The sequence below is a fragment of the Hylaeus anthracinus genome, unplaced genomic scaffold (assembly GCF_026225885.1).
Source record: "Hylaeus anthracinus isolate JK02 unplaced genomic scaffold, UHH_iyHylAnth1.0_haploid 0, whole genome shotgun sequence".
NCBI classification, from domain to species: Eukaryota; Metazoa; Arthropoda; class Insecta; order Hymenoptera; family Colletidae; genus Hylaeus; species Hylaeus anthracinus.
Window position 1 is genome coordinate 16,930,676 of NW_026533254.1, and position 24,894 is coordinate 16,955,569.

Here is a 24,894-nt window from a genome sequence, read left to right on the forward strand (position 1 = left end):
TCGATACGTGTAAGCCATTGTTCGCGCGATCCTAGTTTGGCAGTGATCCTCGGTGTCAGCCGGTCTAATAAAAGCTGGGTCGAGCCAGCGAGAACGACTGCCGATCGGAGTCGACTGTGATTCATCCCCGCGGCCAACAACGGCCTGGATAAACGACCCGCTTCGGGGGCGTGTACGTCACGAGCAAACTGGCCGAGGGAAGATCGAGCCCCGTCAATTTGATGAATCTCCTTAATCGTCTCCGCGAACTTCCCGAGCCGTTTCCGTTGCGCGTTTCTTGATAGGCGATTAATCGCCCCCCCTCGGTCTGCCCGGAGCACTGTTACGGTTGCTTGGCAAATTATTTATTTATTAATAGGCGGGGAGACGTTGGGGTTCGAGGCGGGATATCTCGTTCGTTTTATTAGGGTTGAAGGGTGGCTAGGTGGGAAAGTATCATCGAAGAGTCCTGTGGTCTTCGTTCGGGAGTGTACTGTGCGAAGGTGAGAAGTAGTGGTTCCAGGGTAGGTCTGGATTCGGTAAATTATAATTTTCTATCACGATAATTGTCTGCAAGAAATTGCGGTGCAAGCGGTGGTACCAGTCGAGCAACTTTTGGAGAAAGCCTGAAGTACTGTGCGGAAACGAGAAGTTGGCTAGCGAGACTGGCAACGATACAGTCTTCTAGATTATAGAATTCTACAGTATAGTATATAATATAGAATTTTATAATCAAGGAGATTATATTATTACCAATGAAACTCACTATTCAACTTCTCGCGTTCGTATTGTATTTAAAAAAAAAAAAAAAAAAAATGTGAAACTTATTACACAGCGTCTGTTCATTTTCCCCGGCCTCTGATTAAATCACGAAGTTTCCGGTTGTCTCAAAGCAAAGTTCGCAATGTTCGCAAGTACTAGCAGTATTAGTGGTAGCACGGAATGCACCCTGGACGAAAAAGTCCGAGGACTGGGGTAGTCGGAACGGAACGGAATGACGAGCCAGGGTGGGACGGTTGGTGGTGTGGTGTCCGACAGTATTTATAGTATGGATTGTGTCTGCTTGGCAACCGGCCATCGGCCTAACATCTCTCGAGAATCTTATGGGAAGCGTCTTCAGAAGTGCTTTGTAGCAAACGGTATCGGAAGCCATTGATTCCTGGAGAAACTTCTCCAGCGTCCTCCATGCGTCGTGCTTGAAATCATAATGGCGTCCAGGAATCGCAAGCAGAAATTCAGAATTGCTTACCCTTTGGGCGTCTCCAGTTCGTTATGGAAAACTCCATCTGCTGCTTACATTGTCAACTGAAAAGCTGACATGTAATTTTCAAGGGCCTGCTCTCGAGCCTTATGCAACTTTTACTAATCGTAGCCAGGAATGACGATAAAAGCTCCAAGCACGCTCGTGGGTATCCGTAGACACTCTGTCGGAGTGAGTAACGGCAGATGAACGATATCGTCACGCCTAATCGAACGTCTCAACGGTGACACGAGTGCCGCGCTTAAAGTCTCGAGGCTGCATCGTCTGAAAAATCGTGGATGCCGCGACAGGAAGAGAGGACGGGGTCGATGGAACCGAACGGTGGCGTTGAGAAGATAGGAAGGGGTGAAACACGAAGGGGAACGTTTATTGGACGTTATTAAATGTAATACCCCGAGGCGTGTCCCCCTTTTGGGGAACTTTACCGATAACTTCGTAATTCCCTAAAAGGATCGTCCCCGCCACGGGACTCTCAAGACGTCTTCCAGGCCTAGCGATGTTTCCCTTCGTCACGGTCGACGGTTGTTCCGCAGCTTGTCGAAGAATGAGCCATTATGTTCTACTTCTTCCTCCACTTTTCTCGCATTTTTCAGCCCTTCTCGTCTTGAAAATCGATATCGGGTTTCAGACTCTCGTCCAAACGTTGGACACTCGTTTGGGTTAGGTCTGGGTTAGGTGGAGCTCAAACGATGGCTATCGATGAGGGTAACCCTCAGAGGGTTGTTGGAGTTGGATACAGATTGGCGAGGGTTACTGAAGTTGGATACGGATTGATGAGGATTATTGAAGTTGGATACAGATTGATGAGGGTTACTGATGTTGGGCATTGATCGATGAAAGATGTTGAACGAGGATGAAGAATGATGTAGGATGTTGAATAAGGATGAAGGATAACGAACGACGATAATGACGACGATGATCGATCCAAATTGACGAAGGTTGTCGATGTGGAATGAATATTTTAAAAGATCGATAAAGATTCGCGAAGTTTGATGAACGTTAACAAACATCGTTCAAGTTTGAATCGACTCCCAGCGCCATCTGGGAGCGAATCGATTCGTTGTCCCGCGCATCAGGTCGCCGAGGGAATTCATTTAAACGCGCAAACTGCCGTGCGTTCTCGTTTGCTTGAAAATAGCTCCAACGACAATGGAGAACGACATAATTAATGGGGGAGAGGGACGGTTGGAACGAGAAATAGTAACCGCGAATCGACTGATACAATCGCTTAATTTCGCCTCGTTCAGCCTCGACGTCGGTTTCCAAAGCGATGGTCGGCCGCCCGAGAATTTCGCCTTTTTATTCGACCGCGGCGCGATTAGCTCGCCGTCGAATAATTGCGATTCGAGAGCATTTTCCGCCGCGCAATGTTGTCCCTCATACAATTTCCAGCGGGCCGTCGTCGTTGCGGCGATAAAGTCGCTAAGATATTCATGCGACGTGCGCGGTAGTTACGAGCTAGCATACCAGGCGAGTGGAATTACTGTTGGACCGCTGTTAGGTCGTTTTGAAGTGCGCTGCGGCTGGCCTCCATTCTTGCGAATAATAATAACCATCGAAACTAGGGCTCTGGAGGTTCTGGATATTTTGTTGTTGAAATGCCTCGCTTATTGAACTAGCCTACGTTAGGGATAGTTGATATAGAGTCGCTCCATGGCTGGCCACGTTTCTTACTTTTGTCTGGACGAGTCGTATTTCTCTCGGGTTATTTTTGACGAATATCGACGAAGATTAACGAAAGACGAAATCGAATCTACAAAATGAATAATTTTAAGTCGCAATTTCTACGCCACACGCCGTTTAAATAGCCAGTCGTGGTCCAGGGAACGAAACCCCGAAGAGACTGCGTCGAGTCGCGGACCGTTAAACGAAGCCACGGATAAGGCTGTTGGGAATTTAGCGCATGGGTCTCGCGCCGTTCGACCTGCCCCGTAAACCCGAAACTTTGCTGCCACTCTAAGAATAAAAAAAGAAAATATAGCAAGAAAGAAGCACGTTTCACCGCGCAAAGAGATTAACGCGAGAGAGGGCGGGCCTTTTGAAGACGCGGCGGAATATTGCAGCCGAGCCGTGGCACCGGGGCGGTATTGTGCCGCAGATTCAATTTCAATTTCACTCTGCCACGATACTACGTCAACAGGGCACTCGTTCGGGTGCTCACCGTCCTCGAAAGAAGTACCTGCACCTCGTTCTCTCGTCTCACCTTGTCCTTTCTCTCTCCGCGACGCGGTCTCAATTCAATTTGAAGCCAGACCGTTGTCGCGGCTCGTCGCTTGCGAGAAACCACGGAAACACTCGTCGGACGAAACTTGGCGGGTAACGGGATTTTCAGGTAAATTTCACTCGTCAACATCGCCATTAGGACCGACACGCCATGGCTCTTAGCACCGAGTACCGCGGGATTTAGTCCAAACACGGCTCGCCCCGCTACACGGTTGCACTCTAAGCCACTTCCGCGCCGCCATCTGGCCCTCTGCGCGATTTCGAAAAATTACCGTCGATGGAGCGCTGTTTTACGTGACTCGGAATTACGTGAATCGCCTGGTCGCGATTAATTTTGATTTGCTAGAGTTTTCCGGTATGGAAACACTTTTCTAGGCTGAAATGTCGGGTGAATCTTCGATGCGATAGTAGCTCACAGTTTTTCCTCTAGGATACAATTTTCCGCATGAATTGCCGGCTTAATACCGGCCACGGCTCCTGGGTGTTGTCCCTGCGAATCTAAAGCTAAAGAATCTAAAACTAAAGACGAAGGATCGTTCGAACAATATTTGACAGAGAGACGCGGCGGGAGCCTATGACTCCCGCCAACGAGTCTTGCAGGAGAGAGCTCTGATCCGGAAACTACCTGTGTCTTCCTCTCGGAAAAGACTAGCTAGACGATGAACAATTACTCATCGAACACAGAAATGTTTCTACGTTGTGAGAAATAGGACTACGTTCTAAGTTTTTTTTTTTCAAATTTTTCTAACTTTCTGTACGAGCGTTATCGAAGACGCGACAGCCCGTTATAGTAATCGCGACAAACACGTTTGTCGCACAACTGCGCGGATAATCGATTGAGCTCTGGGAGATTCACTTACTTGGTCGGTCTCGCGCGCCGCGGGTGCGCCTATTTCGGAATTTCAAAGAGGAGACACACGAGCTCCCTAAGACGCGGCTCCCGTGGCTCAATTTGCACGGATTCGCGGCTAAGCTTCCACGCCAAGGAACCCACGGTGACGGCAATCTATCTGCTAAGTGTATCCACAGTCAGATCACGAACTTCCTCGAACGTGTTATGACGCTCTCTCCTACCTTCGGTAACGCGATATTAAAACTTTCGTAACAAAAGTTGCTGAACGCTGCTCCAGTTCCAGGGAACTTGGACAGACTCGATGTAAAAGCGGTTTCGAAATGACCTCGGGTTGTTTCATTTCTCTTGTCGACCATCGTTAACCGATCCGATACAAAGGATTTAATAGCTAGCTGGGGAGGAGACCTAGAAATCCTTTTAGCAAGTATGTTTCTGATTCCACCGTAAAAAGTAGCGTCTTGGTTCGATCTTGGCGAGAATCACTTCGAGGTAGAAGTCATTTATCGACAGAGTGATCTATTTTTTCAGCGGAGCAATTTGCTTTATCGGCGGGTTGTTCTACGTTAGCTAGCCTTACCGACAGACTCCTCTGCCTTACCAACAAGACAAAGTAAACTAATTTCATCGAGAAGTTCACTGGAATTCGTTCTGAATATATAAATGTTACTATTACAGATTTATTAACATTCCAGAAGTCTCACAAATTTTCCAACGTCCTACCTTCTACTTTAACGAAACACCCCTTCGAGGATAACGAAACATTTGGATAGAGGTTCCTTTATAACGGAGGTAGCCGAAATCAGCGCCGGTGAGCGACGTTCCATTTCTTTCCTTTCCAAAGCGACTCGAGAGTAACTTGTTCCTCCAGTCGTTCTCCGTTCTGAAAATCGGTCGTATGCAATAAACTTCCTCGGTGGCGCTCCTTGGCTCGAGTTTATTTTCACGCCACTTTGGCCTGTCTCATCTACTGTGTGTTGTCGTTTCCTCTCCGCCTCTGTCCCGTTTTCGGTTATTCCGCCTCCGACTATCCGGTGGAGACAAACAAAGCCCGCGGAGAACGTCTACGCTCGTTACGTTCCTCGTCTCGAGAATTAATTTAAGATTTTGCGAGTTATCCGAGAATGGAGAAGATCGTGGAATTTTTGGTAAAGGTCTCGAGATCATTCGCTCCGTTTAGAGAAACACAATTTACAGAAAATAAAAGGAGGCTTAGTGGTACTTGGGCTTTGGAAGAAACCTAAAGTACTGTGCGGAAATGAGAAGTTGGCTAGTGAGTCCGATTGGTAATTACAATACATTGTAATTGTAATAATAATTGCGATACAGTCTTCTAGATTATAGAATTCTACAATATAGTATATAATATAGAATTTGATAACACAATCAAGGAAATTATACCGTGACCCGTCAGACCCACTATTCGACTTCTCACCTTCGTATTGTACTTCAGAAAACGAAAGCGTGAAACTTATCGCATATCGGTACATTATTTTCCTCAGCCTCTAATTAATTCAGTACCGAAGAATTTACCTCTAAATTAGTCGTTTGGCTCTCGATGCAAGTCACCACCCGCCTAATTTGGTTATCAAGCGAATTTCTGTTTGCAACAGTGCACCAGGCCGCGAGTAAGCGCGCTCCGGTATGCGCATTGTATCATTGTATAAGCATCGACGAAAATTCAAACGTCGTTCTTGTGTACACGACAGAGGAGCAAATGGGATAACTTTCGGCCGTAAACTATGCGCGAAATAGCGCGGTGTACGTAACAAAGAGTCGGTCGAAATGCACCTGGCGATACGAACGCAAAGCTGGAACAATTATAATCGTCTGAAATGCAGCGGATCCCGCGAGTGGAATGGCAATTTATGCGTTTCGCGAATTTCCTATTAATTTCGTAGGATGTGTCTCGAGCATCTTAAAATCGAATCGTTTCAAATTAAAGCTAGCTTTAAGGGTTTCGTTATCGGAGCGTCCGAGGATTACGAACCGTCGACCCCGGGATTGGTATTTCTTTCTGCGCGGTGTTCGCTTGCTCCATTACCCTCGTCGGAACGATGGAAAATCCGAGACGCGAAGGAACACGCGGAAATTACCAACCCGTAGGAAAAAAGCACAGCAGTTGGGGAGGCTTTTAGACGGTTCGCGAAAGCTTTTTGGAATGCAATTCCTTTCTCCGCGCGTACGTCGCGGTTACCTCTGGTATTTCCCCAGGGGAACTTCAGATTGGAGATTACGATGCAGTTATCTTCCTTTAATCCGTCGACCCTCCCCTCTATCCTGGCAGACTATATATATATACGCACGTTGGCCCTCTGTAGCTCTTCGTTACCACTGTACCTCGCGGGATCCATTCGTGCTCGTTAAGCTGGTGGTGGTATTGTCCGTTGGTCGATCAGAATCTCTCGATTGAGAGATCATCGTGGTCGCGAGGATTTTCACCATTTCTCCACGGAAATGGGAACGATGGACCGTGGTGCGCAAACTAATTCGGTGCCCGGATAGGAAAATTTATATCCTCGAGGAGAGCACGTGTGTCGGTTTACGCTTGCACGGGTACCGATGGGAATCTCGTGGAATTATTCCAAGGTTTGCGGTTCCTGGCTCGGAACTCTGTCTTCGAGTATTAGAAAATGTAGTAAAATTGTTATTATAGGCAGTTTAGTTCGATAGGGCGACTTTCTCAGAGCCTAGAAAAATGGATCTCAACAAAGTATATGGGTTGTAAATGAAAAATAGAATGTCACGAAAGAAAAAAGGTTGAAGGTTATACGAGATCGAGTTAGAAAGTTAAGGATTCAGTCGGTAAGATCAGTGTTTGATCGATAATACACCTCGCAGCACTGGTATCGCAGAACACCCTATCGGTACACGTTTCTATTCATTAGAAGTCTACGTTACCAACCCATACCGACAGAGAGCACTGCATTACGAACAAAATACACTACCTTACCAACCAGGCACCCCCTCCCTCGCTATTCTCACCAAAAGAACATCTTTTCAATCCTCTTTAAATAGAATTACACCCCTAGTTAAACCACTATTCGACAAAACGAGCGCATGTTAGCAACCTTTTTAGCCTTTCGAGTTGAGTTCGATGTGAATTCATCCCCTTCCTGTATCGGGCTGCCTACTTGTTGCCAGGCCGACGAGATTGGGCGTGACATTAACGATCGAGCGTAAAAACGAAGTTAGAAATACGCATTCGACGTCGTCCTTGCATAAATATAAATCCGCGGGACGAGCACGGGCACCGACATGAATACCGATAATAACGCTCAACCATCGACAATGCTAGTACGTACACGCGTTGTGTGCATACGTACACTCGCGGGGGCGAACAATAAGTGAAAATTCCAGAGCCGATAATGTCATCTGCGCCTCAATGCCGGCACATCCGACGGTGTCCCGTGCACCGCGGGCAAACATTTACACATACCGGGAATGAATGCATCCAGAGATTTCGCGTGTATCCCATTATCGGTATATGAAAAATTCAGCGGCTTCGTCGGGGCTTCCCCCGTCTTATTTACACAGCGTCTCGTATGCGTTCGGCCAACGATGGCGTTCGTATAAACTGCGCAATTTGATTACACGGCTTCGAATTTTTTGTTGTCGCTTGAATTATTAGGCGAACGAACGGTACGTCAGGTCGAGGTGCATTTTAGCGACCTCGGAAGCTTGGAAAATATGGCCTCGGGAAATATGGAATATTGTTTATCAGGATCTGTTTTTTACAATTCGCGAGTTATTAGAATTTTTTAATTTTAAAATTGATAGAATTCTGTTTCCTCCAAATGCGAATGCACGTGCAGGTTTGAAGAGGGTTGACCTCTAAGGGTAATTGTATTTTCGGCGAACATTTATTTTTCCGAGGGGCATTTTGTCTGCTTCTACGAGTGAAATACTTTCGGTAGACTTCACCCCTGACAAATGTTTGCAAAGAGCGTTGATTAATGGTTCCAAATGTCCAAGCAACTGGATCGTTTAGCGTTATTGTCGGCCGAGTGGATCCTTTAATTCAAATTTTCTTCAGGCCATCCCCCGTTCAGTTTCCCCTTGTTTTTTTTACAAAATTTTTTTTTAAATCATTAAAGAACAGTAAAGTAAAAAAGAAAAATAAAAATTGCAAACCTCTTGAAAATACTTGTAAAATACTTGCACCTACAAAAATAAGATTCTCGTCGAATCACCTCGCATCCAATTAATAAAACGACCAAGAGACTAGCCAGGCTGCTGCCCCCTGGATCGACCACAGAAGTGAAACACTGCAGAAGTCATCGCAGAGGTTAACCCGGGCAGTCCCTTCCGTTCCTCAATCTATCAGCGACAGCGATTTCCCGGCAATTAGGAGACCCGATCGACGCCGAGAGAGAAAGGTCTATTAATGTCATTCGATGGCCCCAGTTGGCCGAGAGATGGCGATCTCGATTTGTCCTGCGGCCCCTTCGCGATTGGTCGACGATTTTTCTGGCACTGAATCTAAAATCATTCCCGCCTCCCCTCTCCCCCGCGTTGCACCGTCCTCAGCATCGCGAAGAGGGAACCAAGCTCGTACGGAGTGTATTGTATTCGTCTATCGGTCGTTTAGCACCTTCCGCGCCATCTTCCCTTCCGTTTTAGGCCCCTGTACGGTATTCTAAACTTAGCCCGTCTCTCTCGCTCTCTTTCTTTTTCCCCACGGTTCCCTCCTTCGGGCACCGTTCGTCGTCTCCTTCAACCTCGTCGCGGACACGGAGTCACCCGATCGCCGTCTCGCCTCGTCGTCGGTTTGCATCCTCGTTCTTTCCGGTACCCCGAAGTCCGGGAACCTGCGGCGCGACCTCTGAATCGCGAGTCGTTTCGCGGGAATACCCACGATTTTCGGCCCGCACGAACCCGGCCCCTCCGTCGATCGAGAAAGTGACGTACCCTTCACTTCGGTTGTTTACCCGCGACGGTCAAGCCAGCCGTGCGACTCGAGAAACGTGATAGTGTCGCGTTAGAGTGAAGCCGAGAAGTGACACCGTCCTCAGGTGTAACGACCTTCCCCCGTTGTACGCGCCAGAGGAAAACGGCCAAGACTCGGGCTTCTGCCGCTTGTTGACCGAGTGTCTTCAAGCTGGAGCTGGCAAAGAGGGCTTTCGGCCTGAGGGGGTGAGTACTCCTTTCGCTGTTTCCCTCTTCTTCCTGTTCGTCTTTGTCCTCCTTTTTCCGCGAATCCGACTCCTCTGTTTTCTGTTTCTCCACTTATCCACCACCACCCCCCCCCCTCCTCCTATCCCGCCATCTGGCTTAATTTCTTGCTTCTCGAAGATAAGGGAACAGGGGCTGGATCCTTCGTCTGGACAGGGATGAACGGACAGGCACCGGGGGTTTGTTCCTTTAGGTTCGCGAAAGCAACGCGAGAACCTGGTGTTTCGAAGCGAATTGCATCCAAGTTTCTTTGTTTCGTTCTTTTGACGATGGAGGTGCGGTAAAGGATCGTTAAGCTAGCGTTTGGGAAGGTTTCGAGGATGAGGTCAGGATTTAGGAAGCTGATAGAACCAAGGGTTTGATATAACTAGGACACTCTCGGTGGGAATCAGGCTTTAGACACTTGGACACAGTGTTGGACGTAGTATCAAGATGTAGCGAGTTAAGAAAGCCGAGGTTTGAATAGAACTCGTACAATGTTAACGGAAATGAGGGTTTAAGCGCTCAGAGTTAGTGGGAATCAGGCTTCAAGCACTCCAACACGATGTTGTACGTGGTATCGGAATGAAAGAAGCTAAAGGAACGGAGGTTTTGATAGAACTTGGACCCTCCCAGTGGGAATCAGGCTTTACATCCTCGAATACTGTCTCAAATTTGATACCAAGTTACGCGAAGCTGAGAGAACGAAAGTTCAGATACCATCGGTAGAAATCAGGCTTTAAGCTCTCAACCGAGTAACGTCTAGCACTCCAAATAAATACTTGTGCAAAATTTCGGCACACCCACCGATTCCACCATGCCCTGTACCACCGCTACAAACGAGACGCAGTTTTGGGAAATAATGTGAGCCTGTTAAGTTCCACCTTTTACATTTTTTATCCCCCGCATAGGACGGTCTACTCGACGTCTAAATAAGAGGATAAAGCCGCGACAGCGTTCTCGAGCAAGGAAAGAAGCGACTGATAGCGGCTTAGAGCAACGCCTTCGCCGACGTAGGCGTCAAAAGAAGAAGGGACTTAGACTTGCTCCGCTTGTTGACCGAGTATCTCGAAGACGCTGCCGTCGAAAAGCCCTTTCGCGGAGCAAATACATCTCCTTGCTCTCCCAGATTCCCTCCCTCCCCCCCCCCCCCCACCAACCCACCCACCCCCTGATACTCACTTTTATTTCTCGCATTTCGTAAATTTTCAGTGGCCATCGCGCCATGTTTATCCTTCCTCTTTCTTTCTCCAAGCGTCTGAATATCTAAGCGTCTAGGTGTGCTTAGATCTTCATCGCCAATGTTGAAATCGATCGCGAGGCGGGCCAACGATGAAAAATCACGAGTTCCAGTACGGGTTCGTTCGACGTGACAGTCAGCACAACATTTTGGCAATTCTCTGCGTCAGGTGAATAACGTTCTTGGCAATGCGGCGCAAAGCAACGCCGAGGCAATTTGATTGGGTCTCCTAAGCGTACATGCGACTCGGTGACCTGCTTCTGACGTCTGTTTCGCGCGTTATTGTCGACGTCGTTTAAATGAAAACGTGTTATATATGAGGAAAGCCGGGACGAAACACGGCTCGAGCAGCTGGCAGCGTTCTTGCTCAGAATTGTCACGCGTCAATTTTCCTGAAACATTGCACAATCGTTCGTTCGTCCATACCTGCGAACCATGTTCCGCTTCGTTTCGATTTCTGGGGAGGAAACCGCCCTTGTATTTTAGAAAATGTGGATGTTTTATACTCGAGAGTCTAGGAGTTCGATTCTTCAAGTGTCCAACTGGCAAAATATCCAAATATCCGGTTAGTACTTTTTGAACGGAAATTATTAATCTATTTCGAAGTTATTAAATAACCGCCAACGAATTTTCACGGTTGACTTGCCAGCGAAGCAAGCGTGGTAAGGTAATTATTAAATGGATCGACGTGTTCGTCGTGCTTCGCAGTTTATCATGCCGCTTACCCGCTATGTAGTTGGACAAAATCTCTCCAGTCAACGTCACGGCGAAAATGCTGGAAGGTTATAGTCGATCGAAAGCTTTTGCTGAGGCAATTACGTTACGGGACCATTAGGAGGTATTAGAGACCTCGAGGATCAAAAATTGATCTCCGCGCGTAAGAAAGCCTGTGAGAGCAATTTAAAATAGAAAACATGTCGCGCGGCACAATCGCCTCTTCTCGGATAGTAGCTCGTCGAAAATTGCAACATTGATATTAATCGAAGCTCAGGTTTCATCGTTCCTCTTAATTTCTCCAGATATTGTTATTTACTGCCCGATTGTTGTCGGGTAGTTGATCAAATTTGTCCTTTGAGTATGAATTTATTAAATCTCAATTTAATTCCACACGTTCGTGTAGCTTCCACCTCCTGCCCACCCTCTGTAAAAATGAAGCTTCTTCCACTCCCGTAACATAATCGACCCCATTTCCAAAAATATAAACTTCACACCCCTTCGTAACACAATCACTTTCGTACCATATCCAAGAGAAAGTAAAAATTCATCCCGCCACTGTAACAATAAAACATCCCCTTTCCTCGATAAGAAATCAAAATATTTTCCAAGCATTCCATCCAGATCCTCCGTTTTTCAAAAATATAATCTCGCTCAACTTTCGTACAACGGCCCTCAAAAAATCAGCCCCTTTCAACTATCGCTACCATCGAGTCAACGTGCCCTCAGCGCCCCCTGGACGTGTTTCTTCCTTTTACTGCGATCGATTCCGGCGACGCTCGATAATCGAAAGTTCTCGATAGAGCCCTTGGAGCATTTACCGGGAAGATGCACTGCACGTGAATCGACGGTATATGGTAGAGGACGGTTTCGAGGGATGGTCGGGGAGTGCCAAGGGAGAGAGACGGGTTGAGGAGGGTTCGCGGGGGTGGATGGGACGTATCGCAGGGCCTGGCAGGCACGACGATGCATTTAATAATTAACTCGCTGGATACACGACGATGGATGTCTGACGGGGTTTCGCAGGGGGTAGTGGGGGCCCTCGGCGCGTGCAGGGGTCCGGGGGGTGGTTTGTTGCAGGAATATAGCGCTCGGGAGGGCGAAGTAGGAGGAGGTCAGAGGAGAATGGTGGTCTGGAGGAAAGTGGGGTGGGGTTTGTCGATGGGATGAGGGAAAGGGGTAGGTGCTTGGGGTAGGTAGGAAGGTTGGCAGCCGGAATGGCTCTCGTGGATGCTGCGCGACGATCAATACACCACGTGATGCCACGCGTCACGTCGTCCCCTCCTATCCCTCCTTCTCGCTCTCTGTCCGTCACTCTGTTCTCTTTTTCTTCCTTGCTTGTTCCTTCTTTTTCAGTCTCTATAATAGTCTGTCTGCCCCCTACCCTCCATCTCTCTTTCTCTTTCTGTTTCCTGCTCTTACTCCATCTTGGACCCCCTCCACCCTTCTTCTGGACTCTTCTCTTTGTCACGTTTCTCTGCCTCTCCTCCACGCACAGGTCTCGTCTCTTCTCCCTAATTGTACCTCGCGGTTTCCTTTTCCCTTCGTTATTGTCTCCCTCTTCTTCTTACCCTATTTAATTTAACCCTCTTCGCGACTTCTTCCTCGATCGTTTTATCTCGTCTTTCGCGAACCCCCTTTCTTTCTATTTTACGAATGACTTTAGTTTTCACTCGGCCCTTTTCAGCGTTGGATCAAGCCACGGAGCTTCAAGGGATGGAAGGAGGGATGATGTTGTCTCGGTGCCACGCAGATCAGAGAGACGGGTACTTCTTCGAGAACTTCTGCGCATACTTCGTTCGTTTAGATAAAAATTTGATAGATCACAGTCTGAATTATAAATCGAAATCACAGTTTCTCTTTTAGGAATATCACAGAGGGTCTATCGCGAAACCTGCGGCCCGGAGGCTTAGGCAGTCTTAATCCACCCTTGATCTCTTCTTCCTGCGAGTCCTTCGTGGTCGACGCGTCTCGCGTTCTCTCCTTTTCATTTTGCGATCTCTTTTAACTCTCGGACGTTCGCTATCTTTATCTTCTGCGCTTTCGTGATTCCCCTCATCCCTTCTCGCCTCACTCTTTCTCCCCCTGTCATCAGACGGTTACAACCCCTGTAACTCATCCGGGCTTCCCCGACGTAACGATGCTCTCGAAGATGATGGCGCGTCGCGTTATTTTTCGTTTCTTCCATCTTTACTTCCCGTTACATAAAGAAGGATATCGTTGTTAAGATAAAGTTCTGGAAAGGATTCTCAGAGGACCACGATCAAGTTTTCCGATGTTTCCAAATGAATGTTTCATTGCAAGTACGCACCTACACGAATAAGCTTCGTTTATTTGGAAACATGAAGCCTATCATTTAATTTAAACAAAATTCTTCTATAGGTGCAAATACTAACGAGACCGACTGTACGTACCGTTTGCACACGAGAAGAATGCATCTGACGATTCGATCGTATAAACGAAACGCCACACCTGTCGTTCCATTTCCAACATTTTTTCCTAACAGACTTCGATTAAGCGGGCATTTGGGCGTTTTTGTTCTCTTTATCGGAGAACAAGGTAGCTGTTACGTAATTCTAGATCACGACTCGACTGGGCGAAACGTGTCGATAATTGGGACAGTTTGCTTGTAACGACGGCACGCGAGCCACCGCCATCGAACATCTCGCATTTCCGTCAATTTCTTCTCGTGTATCCGCGGTAGGAGTTCCCAGGGAGACAATCTTCGGTAACACGAGGAGGATATCATTAGTAGTTCCGAAGACCCGTCGCGACTTTAATTATCGTGTAACCGGAGCCCGCGCTGTCTGCCCTGAAAAGTTGGACGAGCGATAAAGGAATCCAAGATTGGAAGTTATCGAGACTCGCGGCCGTTTACTGAATTTCTCTCACTGAAATGAATATTGATCAGAAAAACAGTCGGCGGCGGTGCGTCGCTGCGAAAGGAGACGAGAAAAGGGGGATTCCCGGAGAATCCGTGGCTGGGTATTCCTACGGTCACTGGCTATCGAACTGACGCGTTGCATAAATTATTAGGAATCAAAATTCCCACGGTTTCCCAGTGAAAAGTAATTCAATGGTTCATAGTTGATATTCATTCGTGGTTCCCTTTAGTGTCAAGAAATTCTTCTGTATCGTAATTAGACTGCGCATTTCGAGGCGTTTATAGAAAACTTGAATGTGCGTGAACCTACGAAACGCATACGGTATGCAATAACAAAAAAAATATTGAAAGTAAAATTCGTATTATAATACGAATATAATTCGTAAAGTAACATTAATTCCTATTTAGGTTCCATGTTTGTAGGTATGCAAAGATTTTATTTTGCGTCAAGATTACAGCTCGAATAACTTAATAATCACTTTGTCTTCAAAGATTGTCCCCTTTCGACCGAGTCGACTTGTTTCCTTTCTAAATATAAAAAACGAAGATAATCGAATGGAGAATTGTTTCAACCACACCACACCACGAGCACGAGTTTTGAGAATAAACAATAACATCACTCGACCTTTGTTCGACTCGCGTAGGTGTCGAAGGATCCCGCCTTCCATTTTGTTTTTTCGCGGCGTTCGTACCCCTGCGGATACATCCCGTAGCCGAGAAATATTTTTACACGTTTATCAGGGTGTAATTCGTGCCCGGACGTCCGCTAGTCTCCCGAGGCGCAACTTGTCCGATAAAATTTAATTTACGTGAAGTATCGTGGCTAGCAAGCGTTCACCGACATGTGTTCGTTATTGGGCTAAAGGGAGGAAATTAAACGTGGAGCAGTGGCCGGTACGTAACGCGAACGAGCGTGGAATTTTACGTTTGTTGGAAACGTTGTTTGATCGACCTTTTACGCACCGGTAGATATCGAGAACGTTTCCCGGTTATTTACATTGGTTCCTGTTATTTCAGTGACTCCGTGAGAGCGCCGAACCTATCAGACGTGTACTATATCGGGCTTGATTCGCGTTCGTCTCTTTTTTCGTCTGGAGGAACGGTTTAAATTAATTCCAGTCTCGCGGTAGTCAGTTCTGAGATATTAGTGGTTTCGTATATTAAAGCGCGGTAGTGCGATGTCTTCTGAAACTCGATTCAGAGCTTGACTTGGAGAAAATTCATTCGAGTTCACCTGCAACTTGACTCGGATATCGACTCGCAATAATTTAGACCTCGATTCAGAGATTGATCACAATTGATTCGAAGCTGAGGGTAAAAATTGATCCAGTGGTTCACTCAGAAATTCGTTCGAGTTTAGTTTCAACTTGACTCGAATATGACTCATTTTCAGTTGGAGCTTGACTCAGAGATTGACCGGCATTGATTTCCGATGACAATGAAGCTCCAAATAAAATTGACTCCTTATTTGGAGCTTGGTTCCGGGGGTTGATTCGAGTTAATTGAAAGCTCGATTCAAGTAAAGTTCGCGCGATATAACTAAAGAGTGAAATTTCGAGTAGGGTCCCTCGGAACTATCCTGGAACCACGCAACGCGCGAGCTCGATCGAGTCGGGGGGTTGAAATGAAAAAATCGAGGGTGAGAATGGAACCGTGCGAGTTGCAGGCGGCTTAAATATTCATCCGAGATCAATCGAGTGAATTTGCAATTTCGAGGCGTTTGTACCGCCAGGGTAAACTGTCGGCTACTTCATTTTACATGAAACTTTCTTTCCTCCCCACCCCCCCTTTTTTTATTCGTATATCAAACTCTCCCTTCGATCAAAGCGAAGATGCAAATAGAATTTGAGGGATGGTTAGGAGAGCGTTCGAGAACGATCGTAGAAAAGATCGTTCTCTTTCTTTAAAGAACGCGGAAGGCTTCCGAATAATTGAAATCTCTAAAATAATCTTCGGACGAAAGTTTCAAGCGTGGATACGTTCGATTTAATCAACGCCGCGAATAAATCGTCTCGGATTTTTCGAACGAACTTTCGCCCGGTAGCAAGCGTGCTCCGCGCGAAAGAAGAACGCAATCGAACGGGGAATGCAATCTGAAGGGAATAAACGCATTCACGGGAACGAAACAGAGCAGGTTTATCCGCGAACAATGACGCGGGCGGTGCGCGCGACTCTGTTCCGGCCTACGCTGTCAGAAGTTGTCTCTCTCATTTTTCACCCCCGCCAGCAAACCTCCCCATCCCTTTCCCGTCTGTTCTTGTCACCGTTACGCCCCGCGAATCTCTTGCTTCGCCGCCACCGACGGTACTCTATTCAATTACACCGAAGACCAGACGCGGCGCACCAGACTGCAACTGCACCGACAGCATTCACGTCTTCGGTCGCATTCAGACCTTTCGCCACCGACGAACCCTCGGAAGGGACTACCAAAGACGCGGGGACCTTCGACGCTTCTCTATCCCTCGACGCCGACAGAAACCCTACCACAGATTTTTCAAAGATCTGGCAGATCCGGTTGGCGAAAACATTTGCTTAGGTGTTATGAATTTCTACAACAGTTAGAAAAGAAATACAATTCCATGTCTAAGAAGTATCGTAGTTCATTTGCGAGTTGAAATCTGAAATGAATTTTTGGTCGAGGTAGTAGTTTCTCAGTAATATTGTTTTTTTTTTTAAGCAGCGCGTGTACTTCCAAATCAAGATTCCCACTTTAATTCTTCCGCAGATTGCAATCAATCAGTTTGGTCGATTTCGTGTTCGCGGAAAAAAAAAAATGGCCGAGGAAACGATATCGGAGAAACGTCCACGGCGCGAGGTTGAGTTTGTCTTTGAAACGCTATCGCGGAGCCCCAGCTTTGTGCAACGTTCAAGACTGCTCATTGCATTCCCGCGAAAAATTTGGTTTTCTTTCCTCTCCCTTCCCTCTGTGGAGCTTTGTTCGTGACAAGCTCGACGTGATAAATTTACAACGTTCCCGGGTTCGTAAACGATCCCGGTTAAGAGAAAAGCACGCGTTCCCTTTGCCTCTGGTTTCGACAATGTAAAGCCCTCGGTTAAACGGAGAAATCGACGTTTCGTCCCGATTCGTTGCTCGGGAATATTATTGATGCCGTAAAAAGTGCGAAAAAAGAGCCGAAGGGCTAAAGAGTGGAGATGGATGCCTGAACGAATCGAAAAGATACGACTACTTCACTATTTGAGTTCATAGAAATTCTTAGGAGACGCTAGAGCCACTGGTGCGCAAGGAAGGTGCGCAGAGACACTCGATGGCTGATTTTGAATCGTTTAATACTGTCTCGAATAACTCGACTGCGAATTTTACACATGTACAACTTACAGTAACATACAAAAAAAAAAAACACACACACACACATAATGCTGTTATTTCGTTTCGCGTAAATGCACGCACCTTTTGGTTGCATCGTATTTATATTACAAACGCCTAAAGTCCGCGGTACAGCGATAACGCGTGAATCTATTTGGATTCATGAAGTTCGGAAGCAGCCTGTCCCGTTTCAAAGGCGTCACCTTGTATTTACAAGCGTACCCGACGCTGTATAGTTTTCCATACGTCCCACAGGGCGAAACCGCTGCGAGGTTCGAACCATTCGCGACACACATAACGGCGCACGGTGGGCGACACCTGATGCACACGCATTGCTTCTGCGGGGACGTTAATAATCCCCGTCGCATATGCGCTATTTGCATTCCTCGGCCTGAAGTTGTTGGCTGGCTGAGTAATTCGCGATCTGCGTCACCGTGTTATGTATCGATAGCGCTAGTTACGCGCCCCCCGACTATCAATTACTATGCCCTGGACGTTGCACTGCTTTGACATTCGCAGATTCGGCTCGCAACCGAGACTTGTTCGTTCGCTGCGTTTCAATGTTTGTATTCATTTAGATGGAAGTTCGTCAGGCTACCAACGGATGAGAAGAAATGGTTTTCTTGGTTCACGGGGATCTTTTTGGAGGCACTAACGGCGTTTGTAGAGAATGGAGGAAATAACATTAGGAGATCAAATATCAAGTGTTTTTCGTGAAGTATTTATGTAAACTTTTTATGTCACCTTTGAGAATATCTCAGGCATGTTATAAAGTACATTTGGTCATTTTTTTAATTTTGTTAGGCTACCAACGGATGAGAAGAAATGGTTTTCTTGGTTCACGGAGATCTTTTTGGAGGCACTAACGGCGTTGGTAGAGAATGGAGGAAATAACATTAGGAGATCAAATATCAAGTGTTTTTCGTGAAGTATTTATGTAAATTTTTTATGTCACCTTTGAGAATATTTCAGGCATGTTATAAAGTACATTTGGTCATTTTTTTAATCCCTTTCACAGAGAGATCGAGCTCTACGAGGTTACTTGTAATCTGTAATAGCGAGGCAACGAAAATTATAATTAATGATAAAATTGTAATGCACGCGTATTGCGAGTATATTCCGAGTTAATACAACGATCGGACCTTTAACAAAATTCCTAACATAAATAGTAGACGTAATAAATTGAATTAGATTGGACAACCCGATTGTCAATTTTGTCGTTCCTAAATGTAAATGGATCGGCAAACACTGAACGGGATTTCGCTAATAACAGTAATCCGTAGAATTGGTTCCATCAGGAACGGAACTTGTTTGTTTATAATGTCATTGCCATCGCTGCAATGTTTGCGCGGTGTAATTGATGTTTTATTTATTTATTTATTCGCGCGCTGTTCACAATGTTACGGTAATGGCGGACGTATATCGCAACCGTGACGTTGAATCGCGTTTGCTTTGGAGGTTAGCTCGCAATGCGTGATAACGTATGTGCGATACACGCGCGTGACTCGTATCTGCAAATCTGTTTCGTAAAATCGTGTTTCTGTTCGATAACATTGAACGGTACTTCTCCGATGGCCGCCATTTGTCTTCCAAACCATTCCCGATCCCGTTGGAAATTTCAATAATCGCGCGGTTAATCAACAATTATTTACTTAATAATTATACAGTTGATGGTAAATTTTATTGAAATCAAAAATTATCCTTCCCTTCCTTTAGATAGAAATTCTGTTTAATTTCGAATAAGTGAATAAATAAATTTTACGTGGATGGTGTGCAGGCACGTTTGATTGGACACAGATGGGGTAACATTTTTCGGGGTTAACACTCGCAGCCGAGTACGTGCGCGGATATACGTTTCTGAAACTAGCAAGTGCACTCACTTCACTTGCAAGCAGTGGAGTATCTCGCGAGTGTCGCGATACAGTCGAGCCAAGGTTACGCAATTTGTCGAGCTCGCTCTGCAGACGGTTTCTGACAAGGACGAAGTGGTAGTGATTATTCAAAAGAAAAACGAAAACATGGTTACCAAACGTCACGATATCCTACACAGGATATAGTAGAATAAATATTACGAAAATCGTACGTTACAGAAATGGTTCGATATTTTTCAATATTTTATTGTCCATAGATACATGAATAAAATTGATTTTCACCGCAGCTGACTTTCAGCGACCTTGACTGACCTGTCGCTACAATTACAAACAATTTCTTTTATCATTTCTTATCCATCGAATCCACCCCCTGCTAGGGACCACACTGCGACCCTTTTTTTCGCAAACAAAACTGAATCATCGTCGCGCAGATCTCGCGGAAGCGTCGGTTGGAAGTAAAAGAGAGCCGGTCGCGTAAAAGGCGTGCATGCAGCAGGAAGCATTCCATGTCCGCGTCAAAGGAACGCGTAACGTTTCATCGGCGATGTTTGCAGACGGGCGCACGGCGTTTCACTGGTGTATAGCAAGTTGACTGCGCCAAAGACAGAGTCTCGCGCTTCCAAAGGCATTCTCAAATAGTGGCTGGTACGCGGCTCGTGCAATATACCCGACACTTGCTTTGTGCCCAGACTGAATTCGACTCCTGTTCCAAGGCGGACTTCAATTTTTTTACGACGAAACCCGTTCGAGCCAATTTTTCGAGTAGTTCTCGAGAAACGGTCGCTTCGCAACGGCCATCGCCAAAACTCGCTCGGGAATCTCTGTTACGGTAGATTATGGTTTCGACCATTCGTAAAATATTTTTTTCTCGAATTTTCGAGTTGTGAGGAACACGGAGAATAAATAACCCAGATAGGTACGCTATTATTTTTTTGATTGCAAAAAACTATTCGATTACGATACATCCTAAGATCTTTGATTTTATACTTCTGAACATCACCATACGAACGGAAAAAACTATCGAAAGCTCCGAAAATTCCGAACACGAACGGATCGGGCGTTTAACGCTACGAAGAGTATGTTATTTTTGTTTCCGCGATACGTATTTTAATTTCGACGGTGGTATCAAGTTTTTAATCGCTCGCGTAACAGGTTTCAAAATATGATATTCGAAGTACGCAGAGTATTTCTGTTTTTGATGCAGAGTATTTCTGTTTTCACCGAGTTATCGCGGAATATGTTTTTATTTATAACATTTTTTCCCCGCCGCTGCCACCCCCCTCCCCCCTCGCTCTCCCTCCCTGCCCTGTGTGTAATCGTAGTTATGAATATTTACCGTTGCACCTTTTTCATTTCGTAACCCAACGTTGAACTCGCGCGCCCGGAACTGTTTCAACAAACTGTTTTTCGCGTTCGCTGGAATTCACCGTGCTCGATTTGATGTATGCAGAGAAGATATAAACGACGCTTACTTGTTTAACGTTTCACTAAACGGGGACGAATGTTGCTGTCTGGACCTCGTCAAGTTCCTGGAACTGGCGAGAAACGGACGATCTTATAAATGAAATTCGAAATATATTCGTCGAATTTAATTGAAATAACGCGCATAAATAAATAAGGTAATCTTTGAATGAAATCGCGAAGATTGTAAAATCTCAGTTACACGTTGGATGTGGAAATTAATTCTACGCCTCTTTTTAAGGTACGTCGAGTAGGTGCACTTGCGGTCCGTGTATAAGTAGATCGTAATGATCATCGGGTTGGGAGTGGGTTATTTATACAGACTCACTGTAATCAGGTTAAGGATTCAGAAGGTTTTAGTAAAACCCTGAGATGACCAGCCGCATTTGCATTTAATACAGGTAACGCGTGGAAATGCTACGCAACAACGAAGGGGCGTTTCGAGAGACGCTCACGTGAAATCAAGGCGGAAAACCACGTAACCGCGAAATGGTTTGAACGTGCCTATATCACCCCCGGTGAGTTTGTGCATTTTTTGCACGCAGTTTTAAGCGGTATCACGGTGGCAGTGTCCCCATGAATGTTTCATGAGGCCGTGCTTTCGCACACACCACGGAACGCATACGCGCCTGCGCATGTGCCACCGTTTGTTAGGCGTGAACACAGACCGCGTAAATCATTGTCCCGTCACCGAGAGGATCCCTTCGATTCGCCTTGTAAAAAGTCGTATCAGTCCTATTTTCCATCCCTGTTTATATTGCCTTCGAGATTATTCTAAAGGCCATAGCTATTTTTTTTTTTTTTTTCAAGGGCATGTATTATCATTATGGAGGTTAGTTGGTAAGGTAGAGTGCTCTGACGATAAGGCTCGATAATGTAGAATGAGTATTCCACTCTGTCGGCAATGCAGAACGTTCCATTGGTAATGTTTCGGAGAATCGTTCAATGCATACCGACTGTGATCCTTCTCAATGATCTTTTCTTATTTTTCATCGCGAATATCGGAAAGTTTGGAAATCCTACGAACCGTAGATTTCGAACGACCGATCTTCCTTAAACCGACAAAAGAGTTTTCGCCCATTTATGGACGATCAGACGTTCGAAATGGAGTCTAATAACTCAACGCCCAGTTCGAGAGCATCCTCGCACAATGCCACGAATCTTGGAGAACCAGATGAAAAATCGTCAAGCTTAGACTTGGCCATTTTTCATCACGAAACGTTCGATGGATTGGAGGATTGTTTGCATCTGTAGAACTACATTCCCAGGAGGGAATCCTAGATTTACCTACTGTCGGTACCTCAAACATCGGAATCTGATAGAGTTCAGGCAAAGCACTCGTTATCTACAGAGTTCTCTGCATTATCGACACTGCGATCTGTCTTCTCTACTGAATGCTCTACATTACCAATCCGTAGACAAAAATTAATCTCGACCAAGACGATCAGGATAAATAAATCTGAGAAGTCCTCGAACCAAAAATGGCTTAAAAAATATTGTTTTAGAATGCACGTAATATTTTAACTTCAAGTCCGATTATAATGTAAAATTGTTAAACCCCTGAGGCGAAGTTGTAAACTTGATTTTTGTTTCCCATGTAGCGGTCGAATCGCGTCGTTGCGAAGCCAGTGTCTGGTGTTCCCGTTTTTTCTTTTGTTTTTTTTTTTTTTTTTTTTATCTCGACTCGGTCGCATTGGATTCTATTTTAGAGGATTTTGCGTGCGGGGCGGTTTAGCTAGGACGAAACGAGCTGCCTTATTACCGGCCTACTTAACGTGCCAACTGCGTGCTTACGCGAAAATTCATTTAAATTAATTGCTGCCGCGAACGCGGCCACACGCTTTTAATTTCCTCCCCACCCCGACCAGATAGTTTCCCGTGCTTTCATAATAGAGAGACGACGTTCGTCGTTAGCGCGCTACCGAATCAAATCCCCCGTTAACGCGTCTCAATTACGTTAATTAATACGATGCAATAATCCAACGCGTTAATTGACTCGTTATCGTCCACCTTTGCGTGCGGCGTTTGTCCGTCCACGCGCATCGTCGCGCTTTGTATCGATAGTGGATCGAGACGATAGAGTTCGGTTCGATTTGAAATGGATGCGGATAGACATAATTTTCATGGTATTAAAACGACACCAATTTTTATTAAAGGCTACATTAGAATTGACCTTCTTATATTGCATTATTAATTAGGATTTTTTTTTCAAAGAATCTGTTCCCCTTTTTTAACCCAAGTATTAAGCTTTATTGGATGACAATTTTGATGTTTTATTTTATCTGCCTGCAGGTAAGAGATTCTTGTCATTCATATTCTACCTGAAAGCTGCCAAAACACAAGATCCCTTCAATGAGTAAGTAACTTCGATAATAATTATTATCCTGTAAGTATATGTATACATAGAAGTGGGTAGAACTCTAGGATGTCTGTCCTAGATGTTTAAGAGCGACTAATACAACTCTACTAAGAAGTCTTGGATATCCATTTGGTCTGGTCGACGGATCCTTATAGTCACAGGTCCTCAGTTAAGTTTGGCCCATTCTGGATTCTTATTCGAACTACTAAATATGTTAGGTCCAATCACGTGTCCAATCATGATTTCACCGAGTCAGGTCCATGCTAGACCGAGACTGGTCTGTTTTAGAACTCGACCCGCAAAATGAACGTTCCCAACCGCCATGTCCTCGAATAACACAGCGTCACCGTACACCAATCCTCCGCATCTGATGAACTTGACGCGAAATTGCATTACGTTCTAATTGTTCCACGTAAACGAGGCCGTGAACGTGTTTCAATTACTTTCCGCGTAGCAGGCCGCAGTTATTAATGTTTCGTAAAATAGATTAATGGCTTGTTTGACGCACGCCGACACACATTAATTGCGCTAACGGAAAGCAAAGTGTACTTTGCGGGTGCGTTTCGCTTGTTACTCCGCTGTTTAACTTCCTGGTAGAAACCTCCAAACCGTGATACAAAGGCACACACGTTGCGTTACAGTTTCAGACCACCCTGGGAAGTTCCGCGTGCGCCAACGATTGGCGCGGCCAGGTTCTGAAGTATCGTTACAGACGAATAAAAACTCTATCCCGCGGCCAGACTCAATTTCGTTCTGGAACGATTTGGCCTGAAGCGCGGAACTGGCGCTCTTTCGACTAATGCTGGAAGTTGGCAAGAAATTGCGCATTTCGGTGATTCATGTCGCTTTCGTGTTAACTGGATGTCGTTTGTCCTGGGTGGAATGAGCTTGGAACTGTGATTCCTGGGTTCTTATCGAGTTTTCTTTCGGATTTAGAGAAGGGTACTTGGAAGAATGTCGGATAGTTGGTGGAATCTCGGGATCCATGTTTGTTGCAATGACTATGTGTATAGAATAGAGATATAGATAGATAGAGGACAGTGTGTCCCAGAGTTAGTATAAGAAACGGAAATGGGGGGTGAGACGATTCCGAACAACAATTTCCTTCGCAAAAATGTCGGATGACGCTTCGTTTTTGAATCGTCAACGAAAAACTACCGGACCAATCACGGCTCCCGAGTAGCGGCCGCTCAGCCGCGAGAGCATAGGTGGTTTTTCGTTGATACTTCAAAAACGAAGCACCATACGACATTTTTTCAAAAGAAATTGTGATTCGGCATCGTCTCAGCTACCTTCAATTTTCGATTCGTACACTAGCTGTAAAACACCCTAATAAAAATATAGAACAGAGAATAGATATAATAAGATGTCTCTGTAGAACGAAATTTCCATACTATTCCATCGATGGAACCTAATCCATTCCCAAACCGAGCAGATTTCTCGAGGTCCTCCTCGTGGAGCAGCACGGCTTCCTCGATCCCGCGGCAGACATTAAACGTAGATCACGAAACGGGACGATAGACGATTGGATCGATGAGGAGCTGATCAACATGCCGAACACGCGGCGTCTAAA

At 45.7% G+C, this 24,894-nt stretch overlaps 1 protein-coding gene across 5 annotated transcripts in view; it reads left to right on the forward strand.

The window, feature by feature from the left end:
* Positions 1-24,894, forward strand: part of LOC128889642 (uncharacterized) — a 126,470-nt gene that overhangs the window by 19,324 nt on the left and 82,252 nt on the right. The window contains exons 1-3 of one of the 5 annotated variants that reach the window (XR_008460486.1): positions 7,573-9,449; positions 21,364-21,480; positions 23,255-23,318. The exons of 2 other annotated variants lie outside the window; for them this stretch is intronic. The gene's annotated coding sequence lies outside the window, so the exon portion shown is untranslated. Of the gene's footprint in view, positions 1-7,572; positions 9,450-21,226; positions 21,481-23,254; positions 23,319-24,894 lie in introns of those variants that run through there. 2 more of the 5 variants (XR_008460484.1, XR_008460485.1) reach the window with 2 other exon arrangements.